This window comes from Plecotus auritus, assembly GCF_963455305.1.
Source record: "Plecotus auritus genome assembly, chromosome: 7".
NCBI lineage: Eukaryota > Metazoa > Chordata > Mammalia > Chiroptera > Vespertilionidae > Plecotus > Plecotus auritus.
The window spans coordinates 11,537,613-11,555,069 of record NC_137774.1 but is presented as its reverse complement, the minus strand read 5'-3'; positions in this window follow the sequence as shown (position 1 = coordinate 11,555,069).

Genomic DNA, 17,457 nt, shown 5'->3' with positions numbered 1-17,457 from the left:
AGATCTAACAGACCAATATTTAATTAGGATATAAAAGATTTGACCAATACAATGAACTACCTCTATTTATTGAACTTATATAGAACTTTCCCCTCAGCACTTAGAGTGCACACACTTTTTTTTTTTTAAATATATTTTATTGATTTTTTACAGAGAGGAAGGGAGAAGGATAGTTAGAAACATCGATGAGAGAGAAACATCGATCAGCTGCCTCCTGCACACTCCCCACTGGGTATGTGCCTGCAACCAAGGTACATGCCCTTGACCGAAATCGAACCTGGGACCCCTCAGTCCGCAGGCCGACGCTCTAACCACTGAGCAAAACCGGCTAGGGCAGAGTGCACACACTTTTTAAGCACAGATGGACACTTAAAAAATTGGCCCTCACCGGTGTGGCTCAGTGGATAGAGCGTCGGCCTGCGGATTGAAGGGTCCCAGGTTCGATTCCGGTCAAGGGCATGTACCTTGGCTGCGGGCACATCCCCAGTAGGGGTTGTGCAGGAGGCAGCTGATCGATGTTTCTCCCTCATCGATGTTTCTAACTCTCTATTCCCTCTCCCTTCCTCTCTGTAAAAAAATAAATAAATAAATAAAATATATTTTAAAAAATTGACCACTCACTAAGCCACAAGACAAGGTTCAATAAATATCAAAGAATCAATATCACACAGACCACATTCTCACGATACAATTAGATAAGAAATTAAAACATTAAAACCTGTCTAGCCCCAGTGGTTCAGTGGTTGAGCATTGATCTATGAACCAGGAGGTCATGGTTGGATTCCTGGTCAGGGCACATGCCTGGGTTTCGGGCTCAGTCCCCAGTGTGGGGGTGTGCAAGAGGCAGCCGATCAATGATTTTCTCTCATCATTGATGCTTCTATCTCTCTCTCCCTCTTCCTTCCTCTCTGAAATCAATATAGTAAAAAAAGAACAACAACCATGCATTTAGACAAAAAAAAACCCAAACAACCTTTCAAATGTGACTGTTGGAGTCCAAGAATTGAGGGGCAATATCTAGAAAAGGGAAAATGAAGACTCATATCCAGGCAGATATCCCAAGAGATCTCCACTATATTCTAGGCCACTTTGTCCACCACATGTGTATATCACACACGTGTGCACATAGATACTTACAGACACACATACCTTTCTCCTAACATGGCCTAAGATGACCCCCACCAAGCATGACCCAACCACCTCAAGGACAACCATAACTCATCTTCCCAAAGTTAAATCATCCATGTTCAGTTAGTATCCAGAGGCCACATTGTGAAGCAGCTATTCCCCAAGGATTATAATCTAAAGATGTCTAGTCTTCTAGTTCAAGCTCAGTCTTACCTTGGGGTGGCTCCACATCATCCTGTCATTTATGGATCAAACAGTAGATATAACTGCCACCTGCCCCACCACGTGCTCACTTGGATCTTCCTTCCATGCAGCAAGGTCTTCTGTGGTGCAAGGTCAGGACAGATTCATGGACACTTGGTTCAGCAAGACCTTTCTGAGTACCTAGGTTCATTGAATTTCATTTTGCCCATAGCTTAGACATTTAGTCTATGGATCTCAGTCATTATCTTTGCACAAAGTTCTTCTAAGTTCCAGCTCAATTCCTCCCTCTCTCTCTCTTATGATTGAAAAAGTGTCAAATGGTATAATATATATATATATTTAAATCAATTTTGTATCTCCCAGTGTTTTACTTACTAAGCATGTTCACTTAATTTTCTTGAATTTCTCCAACCCCAAAATATTTCTAAACATCCATGCTCAATTATTAGGTACATTTCCTTATACATTACTGGCCATAACAAAATCCCAGTTTTAGTTCTTATTAAAATCTCAGTTTTAGCCCTAATCGGTTTGGCTTAGTGGATAGAGTGTCGGCCTGGGGACTGAGGGGTCCCAGGTTCGATTCTGGCCAAGGGCATGTACCTTTGTTTCTCTCATTGATGTATCTAACTCTCTTTCCCTCTTCCTTCCTCTCCATAAAAAAATCAATAAAATCTATTTTTAAAAAAAGAACGAAAAAATCTCAGTTTTAGTTCTGATTAGCAGTACCTACTAGTAATCAGTACTCATATACGATACTGGGAAAGGAAAAAAAGATAACCACAATAGCTACTCTAAGCACTCTTGGACAAGTCTATACTAGAATCAGCATATCTCATAGGCACATTATGTAACTCACTTTCTGGCCAGTGGAATGATCTCATTGGTCCTTATGATCTATCTGCCTGGAGGGCTTCCCTTATACAACCAGCATCCTTCAGGACTGTTCCAAAGAAGACCAATGGGTAGGGTCTCCTATAGGGAGCTGTGTAGGTTGAGCCATCTGCTTCCTATTACTGCTGGTATTCTTTTTTTTTTTTTAGCGGGTTTGGGACTGAGTCTTTCTGTAACATTGGATTAAGAAAGTTTCAGGCCTCTGCCAACATTATATATTTTTGTCTGGTACTACAATTCCCATAAATCCTGGGCAGCCTGAGCATTTCATTTGAGAGGTCTCTGCTAAAGAGCCCAAACTAGGAATCTTGTGTTCGATAATTTTCCAGGCCTGGTAAGGGGCTATACCAATTTCTTTCTAATGAAGAGCCTTAACCTCAGGGTATGGATGGTGGCTAATGGGAGTGAGGGGTCTGATGGGAGCCTTTCTCCTCTAATCTGCCTTGGAAGGTTAATTCCGCAACCTTTCATTCCACACTACCAGGAAGTTCTTTTTAAATGGGAGGCAATTTCACATTTGTCCGACAGAGGGCGCTCAATGGAAGATTTGGAGAGACCTGGGTCCCTCTCTTCTCTCTCTCTCTCTCTCTCTCTCTCTCTCTTTCTCCACCCCCCACCTCCACCCCCACCCCAGGAAACCATTCTGGATCTGACTTCAAATTCTGTCTAGGGCCCTAACTGGTTTGGCTCAGTGCATGGAGTGTTGGCCTGTGGACTGAAGGGCCCCAGGTTCGATTCCCGCCAAGGGCATGTGCCTTGGTAGTGGGCACCTCCCCAGTAGGAGGTGTGCAGGAGGCGGCTGATCGATGTTTCTGGCTCTCTGTCCTCTCCATTCCTCTCTGTAAAAAAACAACAACAACTAACCAATAAAATATATATATTTTTAAAAATTCTGTCTAGGATCTGATCACTTCTCCACACCTCCTGTGCCACAGCTCTAGCTCGAGTGAGTCCCCTTTATTTTCTCAGCTGGATTACTGCCCAGACCTAACACTTGCTTGCCTTGCTTTTACTTGTTTCCTTACCATCTAATCTCATCTACCCAGAAGCCAGAGAGATCCTTTCAAGATACAGCAAGTATGATGTAATACTTGTCCCGAATAATGTCCTTTCCTTATAATGTAGATGAGTTGCATAGGAACTTAACTCTTGCTTATATCAATTAGCCTATGGTAAAATCGATTTGGTTATATGTCATTCAGTTACAAAACCTGTTCAGGACGTTAAGTGAGGAGCTGCTGTATAAGAACACCAAATCACTCCTCTGCTCAAAATTCTGCCATGGCTTCCCATTGCTCTCAGAGAAAAGCCAAGTCCCTTAAACTCCACCCCCCTTGGTCCTCGGTTGCTCGTCTGACCTGTTCTACAACTCTCTGCTCACCTTTCCATATTCTTGCTCTTCCCCTTTAAATTCACTCCTTAGTTTCTTTCATATATTTGCTCAAATCTGGCCTTTCCAATGAAATCCTCTCTGACCTCCCTATTTAAAATTGCAACTAAGTCTTCCCTACGCTCCCCAAACTTCTTACTGGGCTCTATGATTTCCTCCATAGTACATAGCATCTTCTAACCACTTTTCTATTTTGACTATAACAAACAAATGCAAATTTGTTTGTTTACTATTTATCATCCTTCTCCCTCCTACATTTAAGCTCCTTAAGGCAGGGAGCAGAGATCTTTGCCCTTTTTTTCACTGTGTTTAGAACAGTATCTGGCCCAGAGAAGGAGTTCCATCAATACCTGTTGAATGGATGAATCAATATCCTCATTCCAATAGCTAAGAGCTTTCAGTTTTCTAATCACTGCTCTAAACTTCCTTCTTGGGTGTGGAGGGGGTATTGAGAATCAGAGAATTGACGGCACAATTCTGCAGGGTTCAAGGCTAATTCTTGATCTGGACTGTGAACATCTCAGTGAGGTTGCCCTTGGTTTTACAACTTTGGTTACCTGGGCCATTGATGGACAACAGCTGCTCTCTCAGTTGATTAACTTCTCTGTGTTTCCATTTCCTTAGACAAGACTATAGCAGATTAAATGAATTAATATTTATCAAGTATGTAGAACACTGCTTGGCACATAGTAAGGGTCTGAGAAGCATTTGTTTTTCTTTAACTAAATATGTTAAGCTGTGGCTTAACTTTCATAAAATTCAAACTTTGCACCTTATACAATGGGTAGCCTAGATGTAACAGGATTTCTTCTTCTTCTTCTTCTTCTTCTTCTTCTTCTTCTTCTTCTTCTTCTTCTTCTTCTTCTTCTTCTTCTTCTTCTTCTTCTTCTTCTTTAAATTCCCAACTGATTATTTTCCCCTCCCCCAAGAGCATTACTTGCTAGAGCACCTCTGTGGATTTGATGGCCTTACCAATAATCCTGTTTTCCTCTTCTTCCTTCTTAATCATCATCTGTTTTGAGCCCGGCGTTCCTTCTCCACAGTGTTAGTGTGTCAGCAGCCAGGAACTGGAGCCCAACCCGGGGGCAGAACCTGAATGAACCACGGTGATTTCAGTTTCCTTGCCACTGACTGGTTCAGTAGTGGTCAGGTGCCCTCCACTGGGCTCACTGGAGCACAGCCTGAGACAGGGATGCTTGTGCAAGTGATTGATGGACAGGCTGTCCTCAGGAAATGAGGGGAAGCAGGGAAAAGAGAAGCAAGGATATGGTCTCAACTTGGAGATCAGCTTCAATCTGAGCTTATGGGGAGCTCTGGAGGGTGTCTTTGTTTTGGCATTAAAGGCCCACATCCCAGAACACACCCCCAGTCCCAGGCCAACTGAGATGGTTGGTCCCTCTACACAGAACCCAAGTTTGGTCAATGATACATGAAGGGAACCCTGCCAGGGGGTTTCCAAGAAAGAGACACAACAGGGATAACTAATTCGTTTTCTCTCTCTGGATGTTGTGTGGATTTATGCTTGGAACTGCTGCACTTGCTGGGTGGCCACAGGAGAGAGTCTTCAGGCAGAGCTGACACGGGGGGTGGGGGGGAGGGTAGTGACTAGCAGCTACTCCACCTGGAAATCTAGGCGGAGGGTGAACTGGCTGTCTCAGCAAAAAACCCCGGTGAAATAGGGGCCTGTCTTCCCTTCATGAAACACACACTAGGCAACATGAATGAAGGAGCTCAAAAGAGCTGTGGAGTGTGAAAAAAAGGGACAGTAATTTTATTTTACATGTTCCGCTGTGTCATACAAGGGAGGGGATTCCCGTCCTAGGCCTTAGAAAGGAGGTGTTTAATATGGACTCTCCCTCTCACCCAGCTTTGTCTGTCCCCTCAATCCTGCCCACTTGCCGCTCTTAGAGGCTCTCAGTACAGTGCATCCCAGCCACTTTTTGAGAAACTTCACCTCTTGCCTAAAGAAAGGACTCAGTTCTTATTAGTCCTGTGGCAGACAACGTCAGTGCCCCCGCCCCCTGCCATCCCTTCCACACGCTCTGTTCCCTTATATGCCTGCCTTACACACAGGTGGTCTGTATGTCAAGCACCTGCAACTTCCCACCGGAGGCATACTGTGCTGCTGAAGCATGCTTGGCCTCCTTGGGGCAGGCCAGGAGCGGGCAATGTTGGGAGTTAACAGCTCAACCGATGATGGGTAGGATTTGGTGGATGAGTACCCAGCTTTCTCACTCCTGGTTAGGGCAACTCTGAGGGGGGTTCTATACAGGATGGAACCCCAGCTGCTTACAGCAGTCATCTGCTCATTAACACTTCCTGTGTTGGCTTCCTTCCCTCACTTCCTCGCTTAGTTGTTTTTAATACTTTGCTATTAAGGTCATTTCTTTCTCATGAAGCAGTAGGAGGAGAGCAGCCCAGGGCTTTTGGGTGTCTCTGCCATCCTCAATGTGTGGCTTCCATCTCTGTGTGTAGGCCACGTCTCAATCAGCAGGAAGGGGGGATGTGACGAGAACAAGCTACTTTTTCTTTTCGAAAGATGCAATCCAGAAGTTGTGCACCTCACTATTGCTCACCTCCTGTTGGCCAGAACTTAGTCACGTGGCCACACCTCGCTGCAAGGAGGGTCATAAAATCTGGTCTCTGGCTGGACTACCACTTATCCTACTAAAGCTTAAGGGCGGGGTTTCCCTGACTTTCAGGAAGAAAGGGAGCGTGGGTAGTATGCGGTACTTCAGGGGGTAATTAGAACTCTCTGTCCCAGTGTCTGCATGAATCATAATAAAGGACATTTATTGAGGAGTGGTTATTATGTGGACACCCTGTTCCACACACTTGGCATGTGTAAGGCGTTTAATCTGCAGTTATGTCTGAGATAGGTTCTATGCCGTTGTTTTATTTTATTTTATTTATTTTTAATTTTAATATTTTTTTATTGTTTAAAGTATTACATGTAGTAGTAAATATATCTCCTTTTCTTTTCCCCCCCTTGACCTTCCCCCAGCCTCCCCTACCCCCTGTCGCATGCCCTCATCTCACCTATGCCATTGTTTTAGAAAGGAACCTGGGGCGGAGAGCAGTCAATTAATTTTGCCCAGAATCTCATAGGCAGTAAGTGACGGAGCCAGGACCATCTGATCCTAGAACCAGTACTCTTTTTAAAAAATATATATATTTTATTGATTTTTTACAGAGAGGAAGGGAGAGAGAAAGAGAGTTAGAAACATCTATGAGAGAGAAACATCAATCAGCTGCCTCCTGCACACCTCCTACTGGGAATGTGCCCGCAACCAAGGTACATGCCCTTGACCGGAATCAAACCTGGGACCTTACAGTCCGCAGGCCAACGCTCTATCCACTGAGCCAAACCGGTTAGGGCTAAAATCAGTTCTCTTAATCACTATTTTATTCTGCTTCTGAGCCATACGTAGGTATTGTGAGATTTTTTTTTTTTTGCACTCTCAGACCAGAACTTTATTTCCCTTAACACATACATCAGCTGTTCAGCTTTCAGACATATCACGCTCATGCACTTTCCTGGGAATGTGTAAGGCTTGCCAGCAAAGCACTGCCTCCCCACAGCTGCACTGTGGCCTTGTGGACCAGTCACCTTCCCGGCACGACATGGCCTTCCCCGTTGGCCTCTTAATAATCCCCCATTATATCAATCACTTCACTGTGGCTCAGGTCCTTGCTACTTGAAAGAACCCAAAACTCACCCCTTTGTATGTGAGGCGGGGAGTTTACTTTTGTCTTGTGCGTGTTGATGAAGCGGTTTAAGCAGGGGGAAGTAAGAACAGATTCACTCATGATTTAGGGGCATCCTTAGGTAGCACCGGGGCAGGGCCAGCAGGAGGTGGGAGGGAGGAGAAATAAGGAGGTCAATGCCAGATCTTAACCTAGCTCCAGCAGTGGGGACGGAGAGAGGTTCCTCCCTCTTGTTTGGCACAGGAGCCTGGCCAGAGGTCACGTTCTTGTTTTTCCAATGCTAGTTCCCTCTCCATCTGGCCCCACCTGCCTCCTTAGGTGGGTGTTGTCCTGTTCCAGACTATGCACGCTCCAGCTGCACCACAACTCTCACTGGCCCCCCAGCAAGCCTGCACTCCTACAGTGCATTGCCTTTGCTCATGCGGTTCCCTGGGCCTGGAATGCCTTTCCTCTCCAGCGCTGCCTACCAAACTCTTACTCATCCTTCAAGGCCCAAGTTAAATATCACTTCCCCTGTGATGCCTTCTCTTACGGTCCCAGACTCATTCCCATTCCCGCGGTGCTCCCACAGAACTTAGTACACACATCTAGTACCGTAGTCATTGCACGGAATTGTGATCATGTGTTGATGTGTTTGCAGTGGCCATGACAAAATGGTGACTCCCCAGAGACAGGCATGAGCTTTATTCTCTTCCTATTATCCTCTGTTCCCAGAGCACGGACATGGTGCCTGGTATAAGCAGACGCTCAGTAAATGTCAATGAGTGGTGGGGTTGATCTCAGCCTGATGATAGAAGAGGGGGCTCCTCACCTGCACCTTCTTGGAGCAACCTCTAGAGGGCAGTCTCGCATCACGCCCGCTTCTTCTCTAGCCTCTGCCCAGTTGCTTTTCTCCCCTAGGCAGCCTGATTAGATAGATGATAGATAGATAGATAGATAGATAGATAGATAGATAGATAGATAGATAGATAGATAATATATATGACATATAGATAAATTGATAGAGATAGAGATAGAGATAGAGATAGAGATAGAGATAGAGATAGAGATAGAGATAGAGATAGAGATAGGCAGGTAGAGATAGATATAGCTAGGGCATGGTCCAGATGGGCTCTAGGACCTGGGAATCTAACCTACTAGAGGCACTGCTGGCCCACCCCTTAGACATAGGCTCAGGGTCTAGGAAGTATGGTTGAAACTACTAGCTTCAAAATGAAAATAGGAAATTGCAAAATGGAAATTTACAAATATTTAAATAAATGGCGATAAACCAAAAGGTCAGCCAATCAACTGCAACTCCACTTGTACACAGTTTACGCGTAATTTCATTTCACGTGGGATGGGAATGCATCTTACTGTTTTTGATATGATGTGGGCAGTCCTAAAGGGCCCTTATGCCCTGGGAAAGGCCTTGGGAGGGAGTAAGGAATGGAGTGTTACGTGAACCCCAGACTGTCCGCCAGAGGGCTCAGGGTGCCGCCCACTGAGTCAGAGGCTGCTGAGGTCAGGTTTCCCCTCTTCCTGCTGAGGGCTCCAGAGCTAAGCCCATGAAGATAATGGTCAGTAACAAAGATTGCTCTCAACCCCCATCTCTCTTCCTCTCTAGGTAACTGGGAGAGGAGTAGTCTTGCATTTACTTAAGTTCTTACACTGGAGAGATGCTGATAGGAAGAGGCTCTGCCCCCTGGGACTTCTGGCTCATGGGGTGGAATGGACAGGAGAGAGAACAGAACTGAGTGACTCCAAATTCAAGTCAGAACCAGTCAGGGGCTCTGGGTGGGGACCCGGGAAGAGGCAGCGTTTTGAGTGGGCCTTGACAGGTGAGTCAGCAGTTGCACAGGCAGTAGGTGGAGCATCTGAAAAGGGCACGAGAGAGGGGAAGGGAAATTAGATGGCACGTGCTTCAGGCCTTACAGAATTCCTGGTTGTCATTGTCTCCAGTTTAAACATGAAGGGACTGAAGTCCAGGGAGTTAATTGTAATAGTAGCAAAGGCCACTATTTTTTTAAAAAATATATTTCTTTATTGATTTCAGAGAGGAAGGGAGAATGAGAGAGAGAGAGAAACATCAATGATGACAGGGAATCACTGATGGGCTGCTTCCTGCACGACCCCCACCGGAGATTGAGCCTGCAACCCAGGCATGTGCCCTTGGCCGGAATCGAACCTGGGACCCCTCAATCCCCAGGCCACTGCTCCATCCACTGAGCCAAGCCGGCCAGGGCAAGGGCCACTATTGAGTATTTGCTTTCAGCCAGACCCTGTGCTGAGCCCCTTCCATATATTGTCTCATTTAATCCTCTCAATAACCCTAATGGGAGGTAGATGATATTAGGTTCATTTTACAGATAGACCTCTTATTTTTTTTAAAAAAATACATATTTATTGATTTCAGAGAGAGAGGGAGAGGGAGAGAGAGATAGAAACATCAATGATAAGAGAGAATCATTGATCGGTTGCCTCCTGCAAGCTCCCCACTGGGACTGAACCCCCAACCTGGACATGTGCCCTGACGGGGAATCGAACCGTGACCTTCTGGTTCATAGGTAGAAGCTCAACCACTGAGCCATGCTGGCTGGACTAGACTTCTTATTGAGGTCAGAGAGGTTAAGCAAGTTGTTTAAAGTCAGGATTCGAGGGCAAGGTTGGCTGACTTCAAACTTAGTGTTCTTATTCACGACCTCATACCTTCTTTCCAAGTATCCTGCCCAATTTCACAGGGCTCTTAATTAAGTGGCATAGTGGAACACTTACTGAGTGCTTACAATCGATGTGTCAGACACAGTTGTAACTCACCTAGCTGACGTGGGGACTGTAATTATCACCGCCACTTACAAACGGGCAAGCCAAGGCCGAGAGAGGCCAAGTGATTTGCCTGACTTGCTTCCAGGCTGTCTGGTTCCAGAATCTAGGCTCTTTGTCATGATGGGCTACTAGACTGCTGGGGCAAGGGACAGGCCTGTGGCACAGGGAGTGAGAGGCAGAGACAGTGAGATGTGAGGCGTGTGAGGGGGAGGGGACAGGAAGGAGAACCCAACCACAGAGGACATTCACTGTGTTCTGGGTTTTTCCCTTTCTCCTCTTTTGTTGTTTCCCCCATAGGAATTCAGTGCTGAGTTCCTATCAGAACAACTGAGAGAGAGAAAAAACCAACCAAACAACCAACAACAACTGAGAGCACAACAATACCTCCCCAAATATCGTTTCCTTAAATGGCCTTCTGTTGAAGTGGTTTTTAATTAGCTTTGCAAATAAGGTTCCCTTCTCCCTTGTGACCAGGCCTACTGGTCGGCTGGAGCTCCCTGAATGGCTAGCACAGGCCTCCAAATGAGGAACCACTTTGTTGAAGGACATGAAAAAGGACAGGGCTTTACAGGGAGAATGGCTGGGGTGGACGTGGTCAGAGATTGAACTGAGCCGTGGAAAGGAAACCCTCTGTGGCTCTGGTCCTCCATATACATCCACGCAGGGCCTTTGGGGCCAGTTCTAGTTTTCCTGACGCAAAGGGAAAGAATAAGGACAGGTTTATGGAGGTAGAACGATCCCATTTGGAGAAAGGAAGACTGTAGGGAGACAGAGCGCATTAATAATTAAGCACATGGGCTCTGAATTTGGATTGTCTGCATCCAAATCCCAACTGTTCTCATCTGTAAAATGGGTAATGATACTGCTAACCATTTATTGTTTCCATATGAATGCTGAATGGTTTGTTGTGGGGATTAAAGTGACCAAATATAAAGTGTTTAACACCGTGCTTATCACACAAGCATTGAAGGCCTCTTTTTTTTTTTTAAGCCAGTTCATGGCAATTTATTTAATGTTACCTTGACCTCCATGTCACTTGGAGTACTCCATTATGTCCAAGACTTCTCCTCTCCCTATTCTTTTTTAAAAAAATATACACTGAGTGGCCAGATTATTATGATCTCTGAATGCATAATAACCTGGCCACTCAGTATGTGTGTGTGTGTGTGTGTGTATATGTATGTATGTATGTATGTATGTATATATATATTAGAGGCCCGGTGCATGAATTCGTGCATGGGTGGGGTCCCGCCAGCCTGGCCAGGGGGAGGGGACATGGGCGGGTGGTTGGCCGGCCTGCCTGCTGGTAGAACTCCTGGTCGAGGGGACAATTTGCATATTAGCCTTTTATTATATAGGATATACACTGAGTGGCCAGATTACTATGCATTTAAAAAAATATATTTCATTGATTTTTTACAGAGAGGAAGGGAGAGGGATAGAGAGTTAGAAACATCGATGAGACAGAAACATAGATCAGCTGCCTCCTGCACACCCCCTACTGGGGATGTGCCCACAACCAAGGTACATGCCCTTGACCGGAATCGAACCTGGGACCCTTCAGTCCGCAGGCCAATGCTCTATCCACTGAGCCAAACCGGTTAGGGCCAGATTATTATGTGTTTAGAGATCATAATAATATGGCCACTCAGTGTATATTTTTATTGATTTCAGAGAGGAAGGGAGAGGGAGAGATAGAAATATCAGTGATGAGAGAGAATCATTGATCTGCTGCCTCCTGCACACCCCCTACTGGGGACAGAGCCCACAACCCAGGCATGTGTACCCTTGACTGGAATTGAACTTGGGACCCTTCAGTCTGCAGGCCGACGCTCTATCCACTGAGCCAAACCAGCTAGGGCAAGGCCTCTTATTTTAAAAGGAGATATTAAAGAGCAGATAGGGAACAACAAAAACAGCCCTATTGTTCAGCCTGTATTTAGGTTTCCAGAGACTGGAGTTGGCTACAGGAAGAATTTCCTAACAATGAAGGGTGTGAAGCCTGAGCAAATAGTAAAAGCGCCTCCTCAGTTTCCTCCCAGGAGCATTTTCATCTCAGGGGTGGTCATTTCGGAAGGCCCCGCCTGGAGGAGATGCCCTGGTGATGGGTGATGGGCAGGTGGGTCTGTTTGGCTTCCTGAATCCATGACAGTTGATAAACAGATGCTGTTTGGCATTACCTGCGGTTTACCAGCAGGAGACGGAGCACCTGCCTTGCCAAGCTGCCCATTTACTGTATAACTAACTATTTCCTGGACCGGAGTCAATTTCTGTTTAAGCCCCTTACCTAAACCTCTCTCCTGCTTAACATTACCAGTTGCTTCTCTTTGGCTGAGAGGGAGTTGAGCTGCAAACACTCTTGGAAGGAAGAAAGAAAGGAAGGGAGAGGTGAGGTGGCAGGGCTGCGCCCCGCTTCTCCCCCATGGAGGATTGGCCAGGATCTGGGCCTGAATGTCACTAGGCTTCTTTAGGAGGATTTATCCTGACTTGATGGTAAACTGGAAAGCCTGGCTACTAGCAAATAGTTACTGAGCCTGACCAGTGTTGCTCAGTGGTTGAGCATCGACCTATGAACCAGGAGGTCACGGTTCGATTCCCTGTCAGGGCACATACCCAGGTTGTGGGCTTTATCCCTGGTGAGGGGCATGCAGGAGGCAGCTAATCGATGATTCTCTCTCATCATTGATATTTCTCTCTACCCTCTCCCTTCCTCTCTGAAATCAATAAAAAAAAAAAATAAAAAATATAAAGAGTTACTGAGCATCAGCTGAAGGGATGGCAAATAGTGGGGGAGCTCCCCTTCCCCCCAAACAGTTCTTAACTTCAGGGAAAATTTCAGAGTCTTTGTCATCTTCAGAGAATTTCCTGGACTATGAACTTGGTTGCAGAGAGCACAGAATGGCTGGGAGAGAGGAAGTTAGACTCGCCCCCCTCTCTATTTGGGGGGGGGGGGGCCCACCCCGCCCCATTCCCCACAGCAGGGGTTGCTGTTTCCCCAACAGTAGTGTTAGAAACCTAAACCCAGGTGCAGCCTGGCCTCCTGTGGCTGCAAACCTTCCTCAAGTCCTCATCCTCACTAAGCCTTGGCCCGCTCCTCTATAAAAGGGGATGGCAATAGTGTTTATAGTAAACGCTGAATGCATGTTGGGTTTAAATAATATAATGCATGATGACTCCTGGAGTCAGAGATTTGCAATGAGGTCAAGGAACAGAGAACAGAGTCTGTCCCTGTTCCTGGGAGCTGATCAGAGGAACAAGACAGGCACACATCCAAAGAAAAAGAAGTGCAATTGGAAAATGCCTTTCCCATCCAATGGCAGGGAGCAAACGCACAAAGATTGAAAACAATTTCCTGCTCCTTTTGCAGTATATTTGGTCACATGTTTGCATTGGTTTTCCCTTCCCCATCTATTCTGAGATGCTGTTCACATGAAGGTGTGTCCCCAGGGCTCCCACAGGCTGACAACAGGAAGCAACTGTCAGGAAGCACAGCGTGGCAAGCCGGATATTTGGTCAGACGTGTTCAGGGCCCACTGGCGGATGCCAGGGAATTGACCATTTAATTCCAAAAGCACAGAGGACTTTGTAAGTAGGGACTAGATTGTGCTGCTTGAAGATTAGGCGGGAATAACCGAATTCAGCAGGAGGCACCCAATTCACTCTCCACAGTGCTTCTACAACCTGGAACCACAGGGACCATCCTGGAATACAAATCCGATTTCTCCACTCCCCTGTTAAGAAACCTCAAAAGCTCGTTATTACCTACAGTAGGGCCAAGTCCAGATCATTCCTCCGAACAGGATACAAGGCTCCTCCCAGACTGACTTTCCCGCCTCCTCTCCCATTGTGCCCCAGTGGGAACACCGTGCTCTCATCGCGTGGATGGGGGTAATTCCCTCATCTGGACATGCTCTTTCGAAGCTCCTATTCTTTCTTAATTAAATTTTAAATTTTGAGATAATTGTAGATTCATATGCAGTTGTAAGTAGTACAGAGATTCCACGTACCCTTTATTGCATTTCCCCCAATACCTTGTAAAACTTTATTACAATCCACCAGATTTCCCGGTTCACTGGTTCTCACCCGTGTGTACCATGGAGTTTATCGTGTGCAGGTTTGTGTATCCACCAGCATAGCGGAGATATAGTTATATCAGAAGGACCCCTTGGGTAGCCTTTTATGCCACACCCACCTCTCTTCTCCCTCTCCTCGCCTTGACTTAACCCCTAGCAACCACTAGCCTAGTCTCCATTTCTATAATTGTGGAATTCTAAGAATGCTAAGCACAATATTTAGTATGTAATTTAAAGTGCTTTTTTAATTTAAAAATAGATTTTTATTGATTTCAGAGAGGAAGGGAGGGAGAGAGAGATAGAAACATCAATGATGGGACCGAGTCATTGATCAGATGCCTCCTGCATGTTCCACACTGGGGATCAAGCCTACAACCCGGGCCTGTGTCCTGACTGGGAATTAAACTGTGACCTCCTGGTTCATAGGTCGATGTTCAACCACTGAGCCACACCGGCCGGGCTTATCTGTCATTTCTATTTCTCAACCTCTTCCAAAGCACACTCTTATAAGACATCATTAACTTGGGCTTTGATTAGAATTTAATTAACCATTAGGTCTCATAGCTCTATGTCCTCAGTTTGCAAGAAGACTTCCCTTATCTTTGTGTCCTTAAATTGCTTTGTGGGTGGCTATCTCTTTTCTCCATATTAGCAGACCCCCTGAAAACTGAGACTCTCTACTCCAGCAGTTCCCCTTAGGGGAGAGAGAACGTCTTCATTAATCTTGTAGATCCTTCAAAGGAAGAACTTATCTTCTATTTTTGTAATCCTGACCCTATACTAGTTCTGCACACTATGGGTGCTCAATAAATGTTGATTGACTGAATAAACAATAGACTTAATTCCCTGGAGTGTCATATTCTTTCTTTCCACAGTGAGAAAGTAATAACATTAGACAGAGCAGGCTGGATCCCTTAATATGATTACCTGGGATTTGTGGGCTGGTGGCTCTTTCCCCCAAGTTTATTGGATACATTCATCTTCACAGAATAGATATTCCTAGAGACCACTAACGCTGCTGGCCACTAATTGCCCTGACCCTGTTAATCACAACTGAAGCTGCTGTCTCCAGCCCAAGGCAGGGGAGACCCCAACACTGTTGTGGCAGTGAGTTCAACTGAGATGAGTGTACTCTAACCAAGTTCAACTGTTGAGTTTGCTCTGTGCAGTATGTTATTTAAGACATCCTACCATGAGCCAATGTATGACCTTAGCAAGTTTTTTAAAAACCTTTTAAATAATATAACAACTTGAGATATAATTCACATAGCATACAATTCTCCCATTTGAAGTGTAAATTCACTGGTTTTTAGTACATTCAGAGAGTTGTGCAACCATCTCCACAATACATTTTAGAACATTTTCTTTTAAAAAAATATTTTTATTGATTTCAGAGAGGAAGGGAGGGGGAGAGAGAGGTAGAAACATCAATGATGAGAGAGAATCATTGATGGGCTGCCTCCTGCCCGTCCCCTACTGGAGATCGAGCCCACAACCCCGGCATATGCCCTTGACCAGAATTGAACCTGGGACCCTTCAGTCCGCAGGCCAACACTCTATCCACTGAGCCAAACTGGCTAGAGCTAGAACATTTTCTCTCCCAAAGAAACTCCATACCCATTAGTAGTCATTCTCCACTTCCCCCAACCTCCAGCCCTAGGAAGACACTTATCTATTTTGTTTCTATAGAATATTTGCCTATTCTGGGCATTTCATAAATATGGAATCATACAGTATGTATGTTTTCATGGATGACTTCTTTCACTTAGCATGTTTTCAAGGCTCATCCATATTGTGACATATATTCATACTTCATTCCTTTTTATTGCCAAATAATATCCCATGGTATGGATATACCATTTTTATTTACCCATTCATCAACTGATGAACACTTAGGTTGTTTCCGCTTTTAGCAAGTCATTTGTTTCAACTTATTCATCTATAAAATATGAAACACATTCTAAACTATAAAGCACTATATGCATGTAAAGACATTATTTTCATATTTATACTAGTGACCCGGTGCATGGATTCATGCACATTGAAAGGAAATTAATTAGAAGGTGGCTGGCAGAGCGGGACTGGGCAAGACAGGGCCAGACACGCCCTGGAGCCAACCTCCTGAGGTCCCTCCCCAGCCGGTCGCACCTAGGGTCAACGGTGTCTTCGGAGTGAGCAGGGGTCCCTCCAGCAGGTGGGGTCCCTCAGCCTGGCCTGCGGGGATCAGGCCGAAACCTGCTCTCCGATGTCCTCTGAGGGGTCCCGAGTACGAGAGGGCACTCTGTAAAGTTGCTGTCACACAGGGTGTGGAATGCAAACACAAGTGTGTAGTAAACCAGATTCGGGGCCAACAGTGCCCCAGCAACAACATAACCCATGGCCGAAGGTGGAATCGTGTGGCCCTACGAGGAATCAGGCTCCCTCCTCTCTGGTTTCGGGGTGTGTCACCTGAGAACCACCGCTGCCAAGTCACTGCAGCTTGGCAGCTCCTGTGTTGAGCCTCTGCACCCTGGTGGTCAGTGTTCATCATAGCAACTGGTCAGATGGGTGGAGGGACACTTAGCATATTAGCCATATATATATATATAAAAGTGGAGCACTGGGGCCAGTGTGACTTCTCTCTGAGTGTGTGGTCTATTATTAGGTAACTCAGAGGAATTAGGTGAGTATCTCTTTGGGTTTGATCTCTATGTTAAGTCCATTTTGCTTTTTTCCTAGGTAATGGACTGTATCACTTAGCCCTAGCCTATCATCTCATTAATATTTGTTGCTAGGAGACCAGGTTAGAGTATGCTTAGCTCAGTGTAATCCTTGCCAATGTAGAAAATCACTCGACTCAGGAGAATATTTAAACATTAAGGCAGTTTCATTTCATCCCAATTTTTAGCAAGAACAGGGACAAGGGCTGAAGCTACAGGAGTTAAGGGCCTACGTTTACCAAATATCTTGCCAGCTCTCCCTTTTCTGATTTTAGGTTAGCTTTCCTTCACCACTCACACGCACATGTGCCAGGGTGACTTTTTCCCACTGCCCATCAAGTAAGTGTGTTAAAGTAATATAAAAATATTTTAATATTAGACCAAGAGAAAATAAATTAGGAAGGAAAACTTGTTGCTATAGAAGAAATTGTCTTCTACGTTAAGTACAAAGATTGTAAAATCTAATCTAGATGTAAATACTATTTTGCTCCCATAACGTCGTATTTTTTTGGGGCAGGTACTTTACAGCTATAAAATGTGTGGGTGCCAGATAGTG